General features: G+C 39.9%; 1 protein-coding gene and 1 long non-coding RNA gene across 5 annotated transcripts in view; both read right to left on the bottom strand.

Moving 5' to 3' along the window:
• The window catches only part of LOC132259944 (leucine-rich repeat-containing protein 24), a 57304-nt gene extending 40112 nt beyond the window's left edge, over window positions 1–17192 (bottom strand). For 3 of the 4 annotated variants that reach the window (XM_059757785.1, XM_059757784.1, XM_059757783.1), the window contains exons 1-2: window positions 16813–17192; window positions 14811–15215 (exon numbers count right to left, since the gene is read on the bottom strand). The gene's annotated coding sequence lies outside the window, so the exon portion shown is untranslated. The remainder of the gene's footprint in view (window positions 1–14810; window positions 15216–16812) is intronic. The other variant, XR_009468329.1, reaches the window with a different exon arrangement.
• Window positions 17193–17582: 390 nt separating this feature from the next.
• LOC132260181 (uncharacterized) lies at window positions 17583–18653 on the bottom strand. Its single transcript, XR_009468348.1, has 4 exons — window positions 18484–18653; window positions 18305–18404; window positions 18168–18235; window positions 17583–17797 (listed from the first exon to the last, which is right to left on the bottom strand). It is a non-coding gene; the product is annotated as an uncharacterized LOC132260181 (long non-coding RNA).
• Between the last annotated feature and the right edge of the window lie 416 nt (window positions 18654–19069).

The raw sequence follows: 19069 nt of genomic DNA on the forward strand, positions 1-19069 counted from the left end.
GATGACACTCTCCTGTCGCCTCGGCGGTGACAAGGAGAGATGATGATAATTCAGATGTCGAGGCGAGAAGCAGGAAAATATTACAATTACAGAGGATTTCCTCAGCCTCGAAAGTGAGGCAGAAGAGATATGGGATTTTTGGTGGAGGAGAAAAAAAATATTCATATCGCTCACTCTCCGGGTTGAGTCCAAGTTGCGCGGTGAATTTTCCAGTTTCAACATTCACGGCTCGGAGATGCGGAGGAAAAATGTGTACCTAACGTTGTGTAATAATTTCTTTTCGGAGCACACCACAGAATTTATATTCGCCAACCCACGAGGGGGTGAAGGCACTGTAATGGCCAAAATACATGGCGCCGTGCTATTGTAATTTCTGCACGGTCAGTGAATACAAATTTGCAAGCTCGGCCTGCAAGATTCCCTCCATGGAATGTTCGCATGTGACACGGCCAGAGCGGAGACAGTGCATTGCAATTAATATTAAAAGTCCATTTCGAAAGGGATGCACTGTGTTGCGGCGCACTTCAGATTGAGAGAATGCTCAACTGAAGAATTAAAATACCAAATTAAATTTTTTTTCCTTGGCATTCCCAACTACACAATCGCGCGGTTTTTTCTCCCATTTTTTTTCATTTTCATTTTCCAATAGTGAAATAGAAGGCAAAAAATGTGCCGCACTAGTGATTTGCACGGTGGGCAATTATTTGAGGTGCAATTATGGCAATTTTGCCATATTTATCTTCTTTGAGTGCTGCTTCACTATACCACGGGAGCTGCGATTTCATACAATTGTGGCCGTGACTGCAGCAGATTTTTCACAAAACGCGTGATATTCATGAGTTGTTCAATTAACGCGTTTACTACTATTGAATGTCTGCGGTTGTTCGGAAAATGCTTTTATACTGAATTCGTTGGATTTATGCATTTGCCTGGGTTTTATGCACACAATCCGAAAAAAATGCACCAATTCCACTGTAATTTGATGGCATAAGCAGATATAGACATCATCGTTGACCCAGATTTAATGCTTTGGGAAAAAACGATGGCCTTTCTTGGGAAAATGCATGGCAATTAAATGGGGAAAAAATGTGAGGCGGGAAGTTAAGAAAGCCAGACGCTATTTCTCTCTCACTTTCAAGTGGGGAGAAAAATGTGTCGGACACTTGAAAGAGATTTTTGATTGATAAACAGCAAAGAAGAGTGGCGGGAGTGTAAAAATTCCCAGTCACATGATTTGCATTCCAATGAGCCTCATTCATCACATCACGAGAGGGTGAGTGCCGTGATTTGTCTTCACACATTGCTGAGGCAAAGCAAATGGTATCCTGGCGACACTGGGCACATATTGCTACTCATGATTCAGGAAAATTACTTATACTATGGTTATTATGGAGTAGAAAATGGGAGTGCGTGAATGGGGAATTTATGGGAATTTGTCTCGACTGGTGGCGTGTGCACCCATGGGAGCCTCCTGGCTGTATCTCAAAGGAATCCCCAGTCAGGATCTCATGTGTTTTTCTGGAGTATTTTGCATAATGATAATAAAAATTATAGCGAGTCCATAAAAGTAATTTACTGATTTCACCTCCACAAAATCTCTTTCGAGCGCACACCTCAGCTTCCATCGTGTCCTAGATGATGTCCCTTTTCCAGAGAGACCCTCTCTCAGGTAACTTCTCTTCGGGACAATTTAAGTTTTTACGACTCTTTTTATATTCCGGCTCCTTCGTGCAAAAATCTCCAATATGCCCGTGTTGTACGCAACCCATGTGAAATTCAACATTGTATAATCAGATAAGGAGCGAGTGAATAAGACATCGCATGAAGGATTTTTATTGGTTGACTGAGAAAATTAACTTTGGCCATTTGAGGTCATTCTCATTCTCCGGCAAGACTTGACGAAAGTGTCATAAATCTCTGGTGGAATCACCTGTAATTAGACAAGTCGCTGATAATTGCACCTCAAGTGACACGACGATGTGCGTCACACGGTGAGTTTTCACACTTTTACCCTCATTTCAGAGATAGAGAGACATTTGCCGAGAGGCTTGTCATTAAGCTAAAGTTGTCCCCGAAAAATCAATATTATGCTGTAGCACGCCATGAATTCCTTTCTGAGATTTGTCAATACATTTTTCTTGTCACAAAGGGCTTTCAGTCGTTTCCTCTGGACTGTCCGCCAATACCTTGAAAATCTCTCTCAGGTGTTCAACAGAGTAATGCTTTTCGTGTTAAAAATTCTCCTCTCTTCGGCCCACAGAATTCAGCAGGAGAAAAGCAGATTGTCCTGAATTGTGCTCAGTAAGGCGATTAAAAATCATTCTGAGAGCTTTGGGGATGTGAAAAAGGCGGTTAGTTGGGCGAAAATAATACAAAATACACCGCAGAAAGCTCTGAGCTCTCACTGAGCTGAAAGGTACATTCAGCAGGAGGGTTATACACTGGGTGCGGAGTGTGCCTTCCTCCAAAGAATACCCGGAAAACCTTGAATGGTACTTTTGTCGGCACAGCAAAGTTTGCAGAAGTTGTAACTATTTTAAATTGAAGCGCTTAGTCAGTGGAGGCGTTCGGGCGGTTGCATGGAGCGGATGCTCCTTCCTTGTGTTACTTTCACAGTCTGACCAAGTTATGATGAGAATAATACCACTGATCGCCGAACTTATGCATTCGGCTCTGACCAGAGCTTGTCAGTTTGGGAGTTTGATGACGAAACGAGGCAAAACTGTGATACTTGATACTCATGTGCCGGGGATATATAATAGTGGCGGATTATGGATCTCTTCATTATAATCATCCCCACGTCGGATTATGGCTCAGGCGCATAGAAACCAGAATGTACAGAGCTGTTTATGAGGTTTCCTTGAGAGCGCATTCACGGCGAGAGTCGCAGTGTTGCCTGTAAACTTGTACGGCATATATGTAATTATTACCAAGTAACGTACGTTCATATTGCTACATATGTACCTTCAATTTCTTGCTAATGAGGTGGCTTGGAAAAAGCAAAGGAAGTTCAGTGGTGAATTTATGAAGGGTGCTGAAGCATCGCAATTCCTCCACTTCATAATTAAGTATCAGAGATATTATGCCAAATTTCCTCTAATTAATTGCTTCCTCTTTCTCATAAATAATTAATCTTACTTAAGTGCTCTTTTAAATTTTCACTTTCTGCTCCCTGATTGAGAGCCCCCCAATAAATGTTCGGAATTCAATTGTTTGCTTAAACTTGTACAGTCTGAAAGAAATACCACGGGCTTCTACACCATCTCAGAATTTCCCTAAAACTGCAAAGATATCAGTCTTTCACAGAAATAAATAAAAAATCAGTCATTAGTCAACGATGTATCTTAAAGACTGTCCAATAAAATTACTTAAAATATGCTCATTCGACAATAAATCAATCATTCTGTTTTTAATCTGACCGTGGGAAAATTTCATTTCACTGCACACCCTCTAAAAACGTCTTGTCGCACTCGATTTTGGATAAACTCATCGAGACGAGTACCAGATGTGTTTCATTCGGTAAAAGGGATTACTTTCAGATATTTCCCTCGCTTAGTTAATTCCCCGTTTTCTGGAATGCATCAATTCCATTTAAGAAATGAACTGCCACAATGTTCTCTTGGACTTTTTCCGTTTGTTTGGCAATAAAACACAAAAATGATATATCGGTAACTCAAAAAAAAAATTCTCATTCCTCTTTTGTGTACAACAATTTATTGCTCCGGAGAACAAGACATTAAATGGAGCATTTTTGTGTGTTTAATTGTATTTGACCCCCTTGATATGCGTGTCATTCTCTCTCCGGAACATTAAACATGCATTTGCATTGGACATATCGCGGCGCGCGGCGAACAAAAAAGACGAGCGAAATGCATTCAACGAAAGGCACATTCTGAAAAGCACATTGTGTACTTTAACACATTCGATATTGCCTTTAATTGAGCGGAAGTTTACATAATTTAGTCGTTCCCAAAAGCCGGTAAATTGAAGAGTGGCGTGGGGATAGTGCCGATGCGAAAAATTGCCATCAACAACTGGCAAATGCTCCAGTGTTTCTTCAGTTTTTGGTCATGGAGTGCACTTTGAGAGAGAACAACGACATGAACGAATCCCAAAATAGATTTATGCCTGCCTCTGAAGTGTGTCGCTCTTGATTTATCGCTGGCATTGAAGTGAAAATCTCAGAGTAATGAGATTTTAGGGGTAAATCTGGTAAATAGTTTTATTGCTCTGTCTACGGAGTTGTTGGAATTTTCAGCAGACACAAAATCTTCTCTCCTCTCATTCACGACTTTTTCACATCACCGAACTTCAACCCTCACGAATCTATTTATTCCTCCTCAACTTATCCAAAGATGAATGTGAGGAATTTGTGAAACTTTTACTATAGCAATGACACGCGTTAATCGTGTTCAGAGATCACATCAAGGGTGTCAAGTAATTCGACTGAAATTACATTTTCCTCACGAGCCACACAATAAATCCAAATCCCAAAGAGTCACGTATTTTCAGACTAAATCAATAAAGCACCCACAAATTTAGTCCTCAACTTTCTAATGAATCCTGTTCTTCAATTCATCCTTGGCATGCAATTACATACACGAAGATCTTTAATTTCGCTGTATTAGCCAAATAGGCATTATCCGTCAAAGCGATCAATGAGATATTAGATTTACATTTGTGTGGCGTGCACAGGGATTATTATTCGCCAGTGGCATGTTTAACTTTAATATGTAGTTTCTATCTGTTTTTCCTTTCGACGGCAGACTCTTTTTTCCACAAGATCTCGTTTAGATTGAGCAAACACTTATAAATGCTTTACAATGTCTCTTTTATGGAATTGCTTATGGTTTATGAGGTACAATTCGAGAAACAATGGACTTGTCTTTGTAAATAAGGGCAATACTACGAGAGACAACGAAACAACAACGAGGTTTTTATGCCATTCAAATTTGTAGCTCCTGAACTTCAAATCGAGGACGGATTTTTGATGAGATTCATCATTATTCATCACATAAATTGATCAAAACATATGCAAAAGAGAAGCATGACAGCAATAAATATTATATCGTCAAACTGTTTTGTATTCTTTTAAAACCTGATGTGGTCACTTGAATTGTCGTCAGACTTGTGGATCAAGTATAATTAAGAAAAATTCCATATCGGTCAATGCTCATCGGTGTGCTGAAGCTATTTTCTTATCATCAATTCCTTCTGCCCTCAGAGACACAAATGATGAGTGAACAATGTGACATTCCTGGAAAATGCTTTTCCTCACTCAAATACCAATTTTGTTATTGAATTCTCACTCCCTCGTGTGTACTCATATGTGTGAAATTATTTTGAGTGAATTTATCATGTGGAGAATATTGAAATTTTTGCATTGGAAAATTGCTCTCGACATTCTGTATGAGAAGAAATTGATTTGAAGATATTCCCACTGATAGATATCATGGTGTGAAGGGGATGTGAAAATGATGGAAAGGGAGAAAGGAAAAGTATTTTTACATTCTATTGTGCCAGTTGGTAAATATATTCCGATGAAATGGGTTCCTTATCTCAGAAAGCTTCTTCCTGAATTATAAATGCTGTGATGGCATTACTGAGGCAGTTCAAGGCGTTGTTTCTGGTCCGAATAGACTCTCACTTGCCTCTTCTCTAACTTATCTCCAGGGCTTATAAGGAAGCGTCTTCGTATAGATAGTGATATTAATTTATGGGTCGGGGGAGAATATTGTTCACTGAGTGTGTTAGAAATATTGAAATCACGCGATGACTTGCACGCCCTTTTGTATACAGCGAGATATATTATTTACATATTTTCCCAAGAAAACCATCTCGGACGAGGGAGTAATTCCAAATCCGCGTGACTCAATAAAATCTCTCCTCCAGCAGGAGCGAGAGAAAGCGCGGGCAAGAAGAACAAGTTCCTTTTTGGCAAACACTAAATTGAAGTGGCACAGCATAAATTTTCCTCCACTTCATCTTATCCACTTGAAAGCTTCAAAAATTCACCAACATTACTCTGCATTTTGCGTGGGTCGCCACCCATACTCATGTCCTCGGGATAACCGCACCATTACTCAAACTCCCGCCGTCTCTCCGAAGTGTGATATGAGACAGTGTAACATAAATAATTGTATTGGAAAAATACTTCTTGATAGTAAAAATTTATTGCTTGTATCTGTCTCAAGCTGTCGATGATCGATGTGGTGTTTGCATTTCCCTTCTACAATATTGCTAAAAACGTTTTCGGAATTTACAATTCAAGTGCCACAGCAAATGCCCTTTTATATCGCATCCATATAGTACTTTTTAGTGCGCGATGCGGAATTCACCGTGGCACTTTTAACCCGGCTAACACACACCGGTTCAGCCATCGGTGAGGTCTTTGATGCGATATCCGCTGAAGCATTAAGGCATTAAAGTGGCTTACGCAGAGTGATTATATAAATTGTTTAATTAGCTAAAAATTAGCCATTCCATATGGTGTTCTCCCATCAAAAGGCTGATAAACTGATGCAGTCTGCTTTGGGGATTTAAAACTTAATGGGTTCAGCATGAAATATGCTTTGCCATGCACACTGAGTGCAACGCAAGAACGAACACAGCTGGGATTTTAACCACATATTCTGGCAATTAACCCAGACTCTAATTCGTGCCAAAATTAATTTCGATTAATATTGGTTCTCAGTCAATACAAAACACGAGCGCGAATTTCAGTATCTTTGAAATCTTATCTCTCATCTGTGTCACTTGTAGCTCTGTGTAAGTCCAAAAACAGTCAATTTATCTCTGAAATTTCAGTACAAACACCGTCAAGTGATTCATACTTTCGCAGTTGAGAGCCTTGCTCCAAATACTGCAAGAGTGGTGACTCGATTGGCGACTCATTGTGGCAATTTGATTACAGCGCCATTGCCACACGGTTTCCGATAATACTTTCTGCCATAATGGGGAGTTTATTTACATACAAAACCGCCTTTGCATGGACTAAGTGGAAATCGAAAGGGAAGCGACAATTGAGCGGGTGTTTACACAGAAAAATTAAGTGTAATTTCACCACTGCCATGATGCAATACATGGGCAAATGATCCAATTTCCTCGCCTCACTCAAAACCTACAGGCAATGCGCGAGAGCTCCGCATCAAAAATTGAATTTCCGCATTAAAAGTGCTAGTCTTTTATTTCTATCCAGTGTGAATCATGAAAACGGACAGACTGTCGTCGAGAAACGAGATATTTCGAAATATAATGTCCCATAGAGATTTTATTTGTGAATAGCATTTAAACTGTTTATGTCATTGTGTTTATTTTGACGAACTCTATTGGCTCACAGTTTATTTTCATGGAATATTTCTGGATGGTGAGAGATAGAGAAATAATAGTTTCAGTGTCTAGTTTCCAACTGAAGCCATCAACAAAACGTTCTGAAGTTCTTAGAAAGAAAATAAATTGCTTTACAATCGCGGCTCTTTTCATGCTCATGGGATTTAGAGCTGGAAATATTGAAATTGAAGATGTTTCGCTCTCCAATTTCGCTATCGCAAATATAAATCTTAAGTCAATATAAACTGATGACTTCCTTACAAATACCCCCAAATAATAGCCGACCCATTCTCCGCATGGCTCGGAATTGACAAGCAAAAGAGGTGGAATTCACAAAAAGCTCAACTCTCATCCACAATGTTCCATATAGAAAATACCTTCCGCGAGTAATTTTAATTCAAAGAATGACATCATTTACAATGAATTTCGCTTTGGCATTCTTCACAAGAAATACTTATGCCTGACGTCAAGGCTTCTTTTCGGCGAGAAAGTGGGGTTTTCTTTCGCAAAAGGAAGAACCCCTCTGAATGGATTAAGAATGGCTGAACAGAATTCTCTCTTTCTCTTCCGTTGCCAACAGCTTTTTTACTTGCTGCTTTTCATGGTATTTGTCAATTTTGAAATGTGGCAGAATTCCATGGAATATCAACAATGTTGAAGCATTTCTCTTATTGCGCTCTTTATAAAGCTGAATCCTCGCATTTTTTCGCTTTCAGTAATTAAACAAATTGAATTTGAGTGTTTAGAAAATTTCACCATTAATGTTTGGCTTCATGAGAGCAAATAAATTCAGTCTGTTTGTGCATCTGATAAACGGCTTGTAGTGAGCATTTCCATCAGTTAATTGATTGACAGTCAGTTAATGCTGTCACAAGAGAAGAAGCTTCATAATCTTTTGTGGCTTTCACATCAATTCACCTCCCAATTACGACGATCTTGATAATGGAAAAGATAACCTCCCAATGTCGATTGACGCTAACGAAGTCTAATGAAATATTTCTGCATTTTTCTAACATCGTCGGAGAGTTTCGTATGCAAATATTCCACAATGGATGGAATATTTTTCTAACATTTTGCCACACACGCACACAGAAGAAAATATCCGATGGGATACTGATAATATTCATGGTCAATAAATGTTGAATATTTACATAACTTCTCCCATTCATTCAATCTGTGTTTGTTCTTCATATTCATTTGTATCCATTGATATCAAATGACTCTGTCTCTCTCTCCGCCTCGTGCCAACAAAATCTAGTGTCATCGTTCTCGATAAGAAACTATTATGTAATGCTGAGTGCTCTTGTAGCACTTTCTCTGTCATCTTGTCTCCTCAAAATTGTTACTCTCCGTTTGTGTATTGACAAAATAATCAATTTCCAATTTTCAACACACACACTTTGCTGTATCTCTTCCACAGTTATTCCTCCAAGTTGAAGTGTCACAGATAAGAAAGTTATATCGCTGATACCGAGGCGAAATGTAACGAAACCACCCCGACCCGAAGCCACACGATAATGGGGAAGCATTTACAAGGGGATTACAGTATCAATTTGATGCAATTTGTGCCACATTGAAATTGCTTCAGCAGCATTTATGTTGTTTGCTATATGAAAGATGATGGTTTTCACTATGTCTTCGCATCATGAATTCCTGCTCAGGCATTCAAACAGCCCACTTAATTGCTGTTAATTTAAATCAATTGTTGCATCGCTTTCAATCAATGAAGATGAAATGTGAATATTTATGAAGTCCTCCATCTTGGCTGTTAGTCAAAGGATTTACAATCAGAGGAATTCTCAAGATGATTCAAACAATGCCAGAAATATTGATTAGGCACTGAGTCAGATTCCACAGTCATTGGAGACTGAAAATCAGCGTGATGACCCTTGATGATGACCTCAAGGCGTTCGCATTGAGGTCACAGTGACTCTCATCGAATCATCGCAGCGACTCAAAGTCGCGGAAATCGGTCATTATTATCGGAAGAATGTGTGAAGAATTGTGTAAATAGCATAGATTATGAAGAAAAAACTGTAAAAAAAGTGTTGGATTGTTTTGTAAACAAGCATGCAAAAAATACCGAAATAATTTAGCATTGCATGGTTTGTATTAAGAATATTAACAAAAATATGAGAAACATTGAGAATTTCTTCTCTGACTCAATTTCCTCTTGCATTATTCAAACTCATAGCAGACATTTTCTTAGAATCAATAGGAATATCACGGAGTGATTCAGAAAAGTGTCACACTTTTTCTTCAAACTGATAACGGGAAACAATGAGGTCTTTTGTCTATTCTTGAACTTGATACTTGAGATTATGCCAAATCCTCTGCAATATCAGTGCGTCTTCAAGATCGTTCACCTCGCAAGTTGGAGAGAAAGCAATTTTCTATTAATACCAATATAAGTAAATTGTCAAACTGCGCAAATAGTGGTGAACTGAGAACGTGGAATCAGACAATATTGCAGCATGGGGAGAATTCAGAACCGACTTGCCACAAGAACGCTCTTCATTGTGGCGATTTATCATACAAAAGCACACCACAAGAGCGGCGCATTGTTGTGCGACAGTCGCGACAAGAGTGAAATTGCTGGTAAATTGAATTAAGCTCATTGCATTGAGAACAAATATTCCACGAATTCTCCCCGACTGTCATAATTTTATTTTCCCTCTTTTTCTACCCCTACTGCACAAATTCTCCTTCTCCGCCACGGCGATTCCGGAGTGAAATGATCCCGCACCTCGCGATACATTTTCCTCGACGGAAACATTACCATATCCTTTGTGCGACAGTCTATTTGGAAATGAAATATTTATTCTGTCCAACCAAGAGTAAATTCTCGCGTTTATTTACATTTGCAGGGATTTTTTTATCTATACCACTCTTTCTCCTCACCCTATCAGTCGTTGCCGGTTTAATTTGCAAATATTTACATGGGGCTTAAATGAAAATATTCCATAAAATACTGAACAGAAATTGCAAAGACATCCCATTCATTTCCTGCACATCAATATCATCGACCAAATGCTCACAAATACTCTGCGATTTGACTGAATAGGAGGAAACCGTTAAAATGCCACACAGCGGTTCGGCTCATTTTGATATGGCCCCTGAAAACTATTTTAATGAAGTGCCCGACACCCCTCCATCTACCCTCGCCTTTGAGTACAGCCACAGAGAATGCCAACTATTAAATGAGCCGTATATATCAGTGTTTGTGCTGTACAATCAACCCCCTAAACGACACAGAAAGGCAGATATCAATTTCCCAAGAACCATATTTCCAGGGAATTTATGACATTTCTCTAACGTTTTATTGGTGGAACCAGACTTTTGGGTCGATGCTAGACGCAAGGCTTTAATTTTATTTTTTTCATATTTCCCTCTACACTCATGAATATCTTTCTGCTGAAGACGTTTTCTGTTGGGCACAGAGCGTGTCTCAAGGAGACAATATCAGATGAAAGTCTAGGGTTCTAAATTTCTCTCCTTTTTCTCCCCCTTGACGTCTCTCAGTGGGATAGAAGAGCATGAGTAAATTAAAATTGAGCATGACAGTGTCGTGACGCAAATATTCATACTCTGAGGAGGAATATTGAACAAATCTTCGGAACGCGCAAATCTTACAAGGAAATTTTACCAGCGTCAATTTAGCTTTACTATTTGCAATGGTCCTCTGCTCACTATATGTAACTCGAGTAGTCTGCAGAAGAGTCTCCTCTTCCTCCCATTAATTACACGTCATGCCCTCCAATATGACCATTTCAATTGAGAGTGACGGGCTAAAGAAGAAATTATCATAACAATACACTCCATGAAAATTACAAGAATTTCTCCTCATCTTGCTTGAAGTGAGCAGAAAGAATAAAAATGAACCGTCAGACGACAAGTGGAATTCAAATTAAATGAAAGTGAAGCTCTCTGCTACATTTCACACAATGTATATATAACATTCTCTCTGGTTCGCACTCTAATTATGTTGGAATCACTTTATGTTCGATGGTATTTTTCATTATTCTCCCCGCCAACGTTTCTTCAAGATGTTTGGTAATAAAAACCAGTGCACTTTGCAATTTGTTTGCTAAAATATGCAAAGAAATGTTCCAACATTTTGTTGTTGAATTCTACTGTTAAGTGAGAAAATGTCAATAATTTAGAACCATTGCAGTGCTTGACTGCTTTCTTCTCGCAGTAAACTCTTGAAGAATATCGGTTTCAGCCATGGAGGAAGTTTGCCTTCATTATGCAGTTCATGTGGAGTGAAGTGGTTCGCTATTCTCATACAAAATTCACACAGTCATTTGTGTTGTTGCAGAGATTGAGTGACAAGTGCATCTTTTCCACTCCCTACACCCCCATTTTACTCTAACAAACCGCCAAGTTCTCGTGTTTCGTCTTGCCATTCTTCATTAAGTCTTAAGTGGAACAACAACTTTCAAGCAAACCAGAGACAATTTGTTCCTAAATTGTGAAACAATAAGATGTCCAGTCTTATCCGAAAGATCGTATCAATTCAACGTAATAATACCTAACGTCGCAATTATAGATTCTCTCCAGAGATCAAAGTGAATCAGTTCTCTAACCACAAATGTAGTTTGAAACTCTAAAATAGATATGTAATGACGAATATTATTTATATGACGGCAATTTATGGAAATCCAATATTCATTTGTCAAAACAAATTTAATCGATTGACCACATTTAACATTAAACTTGTATATTTGCTATGATTGTGGTGAACATTCAACCTCAGTACCGAGTTGAAACAGACATTTGTTAAATTTTTAATTAAATCTATTATAATTATCTGCTCTGGGAAATTAAAATTACTCTCTCCATAAATAGCATATTACTGGTTTCCGAAAACTCTTGTGTAAACATATTTATAATCCGAATCTACTCTTCTAATCCATGGTGATTTCCTGGGGGATGCCACTGCATTGGTAGTCTCTAAGTCAACTGAACAAAGACCATGTGTCAACTTCAATTGTCATGTGCATAATTCGAGAGGTCATAGTTCGCTTTCATTAACCACTTCGATGAATTCAATCAAACTCATGCTGTAGTGCTATAACAGCCCCTCTTCTTCGAGCATTGCATTGGCTGCACAAATGTGTTCTGAAGAAACAGCAATGACACTCCCTTTCCACGTGTCACGAAATAATTCATGCCCAGCAACACTGTTAATTGAATATGACGCTGTGCATCAGAAATGGAGACACATTCCTTCCGCGAAGTGCTTTTATGGACTGGGCCAACGAAAAGAGACGTGAAGTCACTTAATGGACTCCAAAATTAGCTACACTGTTCTTTGCGTCGCAGAAGCGCATTTCACTTGGAGGAAATTGAGTAAGAGATCTTGCTTTTGAGAAAATAGCAAAAAGGGAGTTTCTGGAAGCTCCCGGGAAAACCCAGAAAATTCCCTCTCGCTCCAATGACAATCTTTTATAGTCGCAGAGAAGCGGAAGAAAAATACAATGGGATTAATTTGTGGCTCTGTTGTTGGGTAGCACATTTTTTTTTCTTCTTCTTATTGCGTGTGATTCTTGTGAAAAAGACCGGGACTTTAATAGGTTATAACTAACTTATTGTTCGCAGAAGAACACATTTTTTAAAGTTCTTGCCGTTGTTGTGGACAAAATATGTGGAGTATTCTGCAAAATTCATATAATGCTTGTAATGTAAATTGCCTTTGCGATTCGGCCTGAGAATTTTGCCCAAAATCCATTCTCTCCCCACTTAATCTCAGTGATATATTGTGACCATTGTCATTCTCAGTGGAATTAGAGAGCAATGAAGACAACTAATTAATTGGTGCCCTTCATATTAACTAACATATTCACTGTCACTTGTAGATGTCTCGTTGTGGATTCAAATGAAAAGCCACGCTATTGTTGGTAGTTGAAATTCCAAAGGAAAGTGAACAATACCACAGGAAGATTTTCTCTCATTTTACAACTGCCACCCACTCATTCTGCGGTATGCACACAAATTTATTAATTTATATTTATACCCTCGCCGTGTCTATGTGAATTTTCCATCTGAATTTCTACTGATATAATCCCCGAGTCTTATCTCAATCTCCGTGGTGTTGAGATTACCAGCGAGCGAGAGGGCCAGAACGAAGAGGGAAGGAATGCCAAAAAGCCGTGTCATCATGTTTTGTTTGAATAATTATCGTCAGCAGATTGTGTATCATATTTGCTCTCTTCGCCCAGACTCTGATGAATTGCGATGAGTCGCACAGCGAATTCATTCTGGGAGATGACAAAATTTCACCATGGTGAATTTAATTAATTTGCAATTACTCGTCACTCACCCACACTGACGTCGCGGAATTGAGATTTAATGGAAATAAGAAGAAATTCAGTCGTTTTAAAAATCTCACTCTCGAACATCTTCAAACATAACAATAATACAATTTTCCGTCTTGGGGACGTCGAATTACAGTGAAAAAGAAAAACCTGTAGACATCAGCAGAATTAGCGACACTTCAGGGTGTTGAGAGTGCCTTAAAGACTTAGAAAAGTTATTCAAGATATGTATGTGGGCCGGATCAAGTTATCTTGCTCATTTGCCATGCCTGGCATAAATTTAGAAAAATGGGGAGATCAGTTTTCAAATTAGGCAAATTTGATTATAGGATTATGTACAAATTATAGACATTAAAGCATGAAGAAGTACATGTTCTGAGGCATTCTCATCCGCAGAAAGACAATGTGGCGATATTTGAAAATCAATCAGTCAATGACTATTACACTTTCCCCTTTTTGCTGTCCAATCTGTATTCTGAAGAGACAAACTGCTGCCGAAATCCGATTTATGTTGCCCCCCTACTGATGGCGAGGAGGACCAAAATCGAATTAGACTTGACCAGTCTGTATAGATGGAGAAAAGTGGCTTGATGGTGAAATAAATCGCTGAAAAATTCGCATTCCCATGAGCCGGCTGGAAGACCTCCTCAATTGAGGAGCTTTTGCGACCGTCGGTTGTCTCCAATCGAGGGAGCGAGGGAGAGCGGCAAAAAAAGGGTGTACAGAGCTTAAAGTGACGGACGGTGTGTGTGGTCTCGATTGCTTTTTGATGAAGACAAATTGAATTGATTGCGCCACCACAGAACGTGTCCATCGCGCCCCGAAGTGGGACGATGGAAAAGCTCGAGAGGTTTCCTGCGAGGCAGGAAGATGTGTTGGGGGGGCAAAAAAGTGGCAGACTGCGCGGGAGGGGCTGTGAAAGCGATATTCAGGTTGAGTACACATGTGAGAAATTCAATATTACCCCACAAAACGATCACAATAACAATGTCACACCAAATCGAATGAGATTGTGGTACAATCGCCTGGGAATCAAATCACAGAGCCTCAATTATCTTCTAGAGAGCTTATCACATGGAGTGGATGGGAAAAAGGGATAAAATGGGAGGCACAGGAGAGATATTTCCGATAAATTGTACGCAGAATTGATGAGGAAATTACCTGTCTTGCTGGAGAAAATGACGATATTGATATCCAATATTCCTTGTTCTCTCCTCTTTCTTGCCGCTCGGATTAATATCCAAAATGGGATCCAAATGTTTCACTTGGGAGTGTATCGTCTTCACATGAAATCACTTCCTGCACTGCTCTTTTTTCCCCTCCTATATTCCTCTCACTCTCAACCTCCTTCACACTTTCCTTACACAACTCTTCACTGAACCTCGGGTCACTCGTACAAGAAACACTCTTTCATCTATTTTTTCTACGATTAGTGCTCGCACACACACGGACACCCAAAGAACCTGATACGGTATTTGGTCTCCTTTTTTCCAGGCTCCAGACCTCCCTTGGAATTTACATAATTCCTCTTCGCATGAGTTCCGCCGCTTTATCGCCCTGGGTACACTGTAAGCATAGAGGAGGCATAAAATCGTTAAAACAATGTCCAAGACCAAGGGATGCTGATGGCGGAACATTAGCAGCCATCGAGGCCCAAGCAATCCAGAAATACATAAGTTGAAAAATTAGACAAGTCAAAAACAGGACGTTCATGTCAATCACACCATTTTCTCGACTCTGCCAGCCACACTGAAAATGTGGGAAGGAGGACAAATCAAATATTTAAATGAGGAAAAATATGCATTAAAAGTATGTGACGATAAGGGAAACAAATTTAATTTCCCCACAAGATGTCGGAAGGAATTTTAATTTTCACCAAGGGCAATTTTGAGGCAAAATACACGCTAACGCAAATTTCTGCTTTATATCGCGCGTGGTGAACAGTGGTGTCAGAAGGAATACGCTCAAAACATTATATTGCACATAATTGGAACCGATCATCTGTAAATACTATTGGCTTAAATCTATTTCCAGAGCTCTGCGAATGCTTATAATTGCCATCCTGAATCTCTTCTTTATCTGTTGCGCAAAACTTTTATGCTCATACGGAAAGTTTAAGAATTGTATTCAAATCGTGTCACAAACACTTAACACAAAACTCTGAACTTTCTATTTTGTATGCAATATTTTAGCACACTATTCTATAGTCATTGCTAAATTAATTTTCAAACTTTTGCAATTGCATTCTGGCTATTTAAACAGTGATCCACTTAAATGCAATTTCACAGTGGAATTATGAATATCTCATACTGAATTCTTTTAAAGCCATTTTTCACCTCATTGAGGGATGTTTTAAAACTTTGAAGAAATCACAATTGAGAAAAATATATAACTTTCAAATTGTCTTGTTGTGCAATGGAGAATGTGTCTGGCATTATGCAACCCGTGAAATTCGCAATTTATTGGCAAAAAGCGACGAGGTGTCGAGTCTTCTTGCCGCCACTGTTGTGTGGCGGTCGCCGAAGATGGCGTTGCTGCGGCTGCAGCTGGAGATCACTTTGGCGATCGAGTCACAATATCGCCGAAGCACTCACACAGTCCAATGGAGTGTGATTTGATCTGAGGTTGTGAAACCGGTCTGCGGCCATTATTGTTGCTCCTCGATCGGGCATTTCTCTATCTCGCGATCGGTCGAAGATCACACTTTGAGCACCACGAAGGGCAACAGAATGGTGAACCCTGAGCAGCAGGGCGAGGATCGCGTACACTGAGTCACTTGGTGTGTTTTTTTTTTTTGCCTCCGCGCTCAGAACACGTTTCGCTTGGCGTTTTTGACCAAATCGGTCACGAGGCTGACGTCAGCAGTGGAAATACTGGGCAAGACATGCATTTTTGCGCCCGAGAATGATGCTGAAGACATTCTCACGGGCGAAGAATAAGCCCCGAAGCCGGGATTTAGGGTGGAAAATCAATATGGGCATTGTATACTGTAGGGACTGAAGGTAGTTTTTACTTCCCTGCAGTACTTGAGGAGAAATGGTGTGTTAACAATAAACATCTGCCAATTTCCGATGAAATATGCCCAACAGAAGGTAATATTTTTTTGGTGAACTATGACGAAAGAGAAAATGAGGCTTTTTGCCTATCACAATCACACACTCACATTGTACAAAGTTCTTCAACTTCTTTTTGCATCCACTGAAAATTATACAGCTCGCAATTCTCTCAGGGAGAAGTCTGCTCGAGCGTTCATACTTGAGAATAGAGATCACGTCTTGGACCCATTGTTAAGGTCACGAAGAGTGCACTGTAATCCTCTGGGGAGAGACAGGCCCAAGAATGTGACTCTGCACAGCACCGCACACGATTTCAGCCACTCTACTTTTTCTCCCAATTTCTGCCAACAATCTCACTGGCAATTGATCGGCAATGCCATAGACACGGAATCGTGTGTACAATCTCTCTGACGACACGCTAAAAACCACTACATCGAGTTCTTGGCGACCGGTGTGAAGTAATCCGCACACGTCGGTTAATTAAAACGCACTGAACCTCATACGGAGCTCACACAGAGTTACCCTATGGCGAAAATCCGTGGAATATCCAATGGATAACCATGGACGATTTCCAAGCTATCCGCGTAATAGCATCCATGGAAAATTCCTCGGAACTCCGTGGATCAACAAGGAAAATCCTTGGATTCAGCATGGAAGATTCCATGCTGAATTCCATAGGAATTTAGCTAGGATGATTTTCCATGGATTATTTCCCACATTGCTTCCAAATTTTCCATGGTGACTTTTCCCATATATGGAAGATTTCCATTGTGATTCCATTGACCAATCCAAGGACGATTACAAGGAATACCATGGAGGAAATTCCAATGTGTGAAATTTCTCCCAGAAATTCCCGGCGCTCCGCCCCAAAATATCCAAAAAAAAGATTCATTTATATTTGGATTTGTATTTATTAAATATTAACTATCAAGCTTACAAATGTGTATCAAATTTTTATGACGCGTTGCCTTGGTGGCTGCTATGCCGCTTCCCAGGGACTGCTACTCTTCTAGACGACTGCTACCGTGGTCGCCGGATGTCGAGATGCTCTTTGATGTCTTCTCGCACCGGTCCGGATATGTTTGAGAAATGCTGGAAAATAGAATACACAAATTACTGATCGTATATTTGCATGGTATTCCCTCCATGGTATTCCTTGTAATCGTCCTTGGATTGGTCAATGGAATCACAATGGAAATCTTCCATATATGGGAAAAGTCACCATGGAAAATTTGGAAGCAATGTGGGAAATAATCCATGGAAAATCATCCTAGCTAAATTCCTATGGAATTCAGCATGGAATCTTCCATGCTGAATTCCAAGGATTTTCCTTGCTGATCCACGGAGTTCCAAGGGATTCACCATGGATGAAATTCTAGCATGGAAATCTTCCATGGTTATTTATAGGATGTTCCATGGATTTTCGCCATAGGAATTCGAGAACATGAAGAACATTTTTTACCTTGTCATGAGTCACACTCTGTCGGATAAGTAGATCCTCCGGTAACCGCTTTTCCGCATCCTATTTTCCTGTAAAAAAGACATGTTCAGTATAGAAAACAGGATATATCTCTTATGTTTCGGTAATTCCATACTTACATTAGTTGTTTCTCCTACTTTGACGTTGTCCGGAAACCTCGAGTCTTCTCTGACTGTGGGGTCCCTGTGCCGTCTCCATCGCATACATTCAGCACTTTTCCTGGAAATATCACCAAACTTAGAGTGTTTACCATTAAAAACTTAACGTTTTAGTACTGAAAAGTACAGAAAATACTTACGCGTTCTTTCCTATGAGAAGAATTTCACAAGACTGACGTAATCGCGTGGGGACGCGCAAAGAGCGAATTATTCCGTGGAAAACCCATGGATATTCCGCGGATTTAACACCATGGAAAATGTTCCATTCTAATATCCATGGATGGCCAAAAGGAATATGTATGGAATTATTCCATGGTATCTTGCTTGGAATAAAGTGGAATTTATCCATGGAGGATAGCTTGGAATTCCGAGGATTTTATTCCTATTATAGGAACAAAAGTGGAAGATATTCCATGGACGATTTCGGATCGTGGAATCCGTTCTCCATAGGGTACACGGCCTGTAGCCTACAAGCATCGGCTCATGGCAGGGGAGGGCGCGCATGAGTGTTTGTCGTGACTGGAAGGCCGCTGGAGTGGGGCAGGCACTTCCAGTTGCAGCGACTGGAGAACACCGGCCAGAGTCGAACTCGGGAAGTGTGCTGCGGATTGTCTGCCGTCAGGAGAAATGCCGTTGACACTGTCCAATATCCATGAAACTGGTGCATGGAATGAGCACTTTTTCACGCTGCACAAATGTGATGGAATACTCTTCGTGTCACCCTGA

Source organism: Phlebotomus argentipes, unplaced genomic scaffold (genome assembly GCF_947086385.1).
Source record: "Phlebotomus argentipes unplaced genomic scaffold, Phlebotomus argentipes genome assembly scaffold_18, whole genome shotgun sequence".
In the NCBI taxonomy this organism is placed as follows: Eukaryota; Metazoa; Arthropoda; class Insecta; order Diptera; family Psychodidae; genus Phlebotomus; species Phlebotomus argentipes.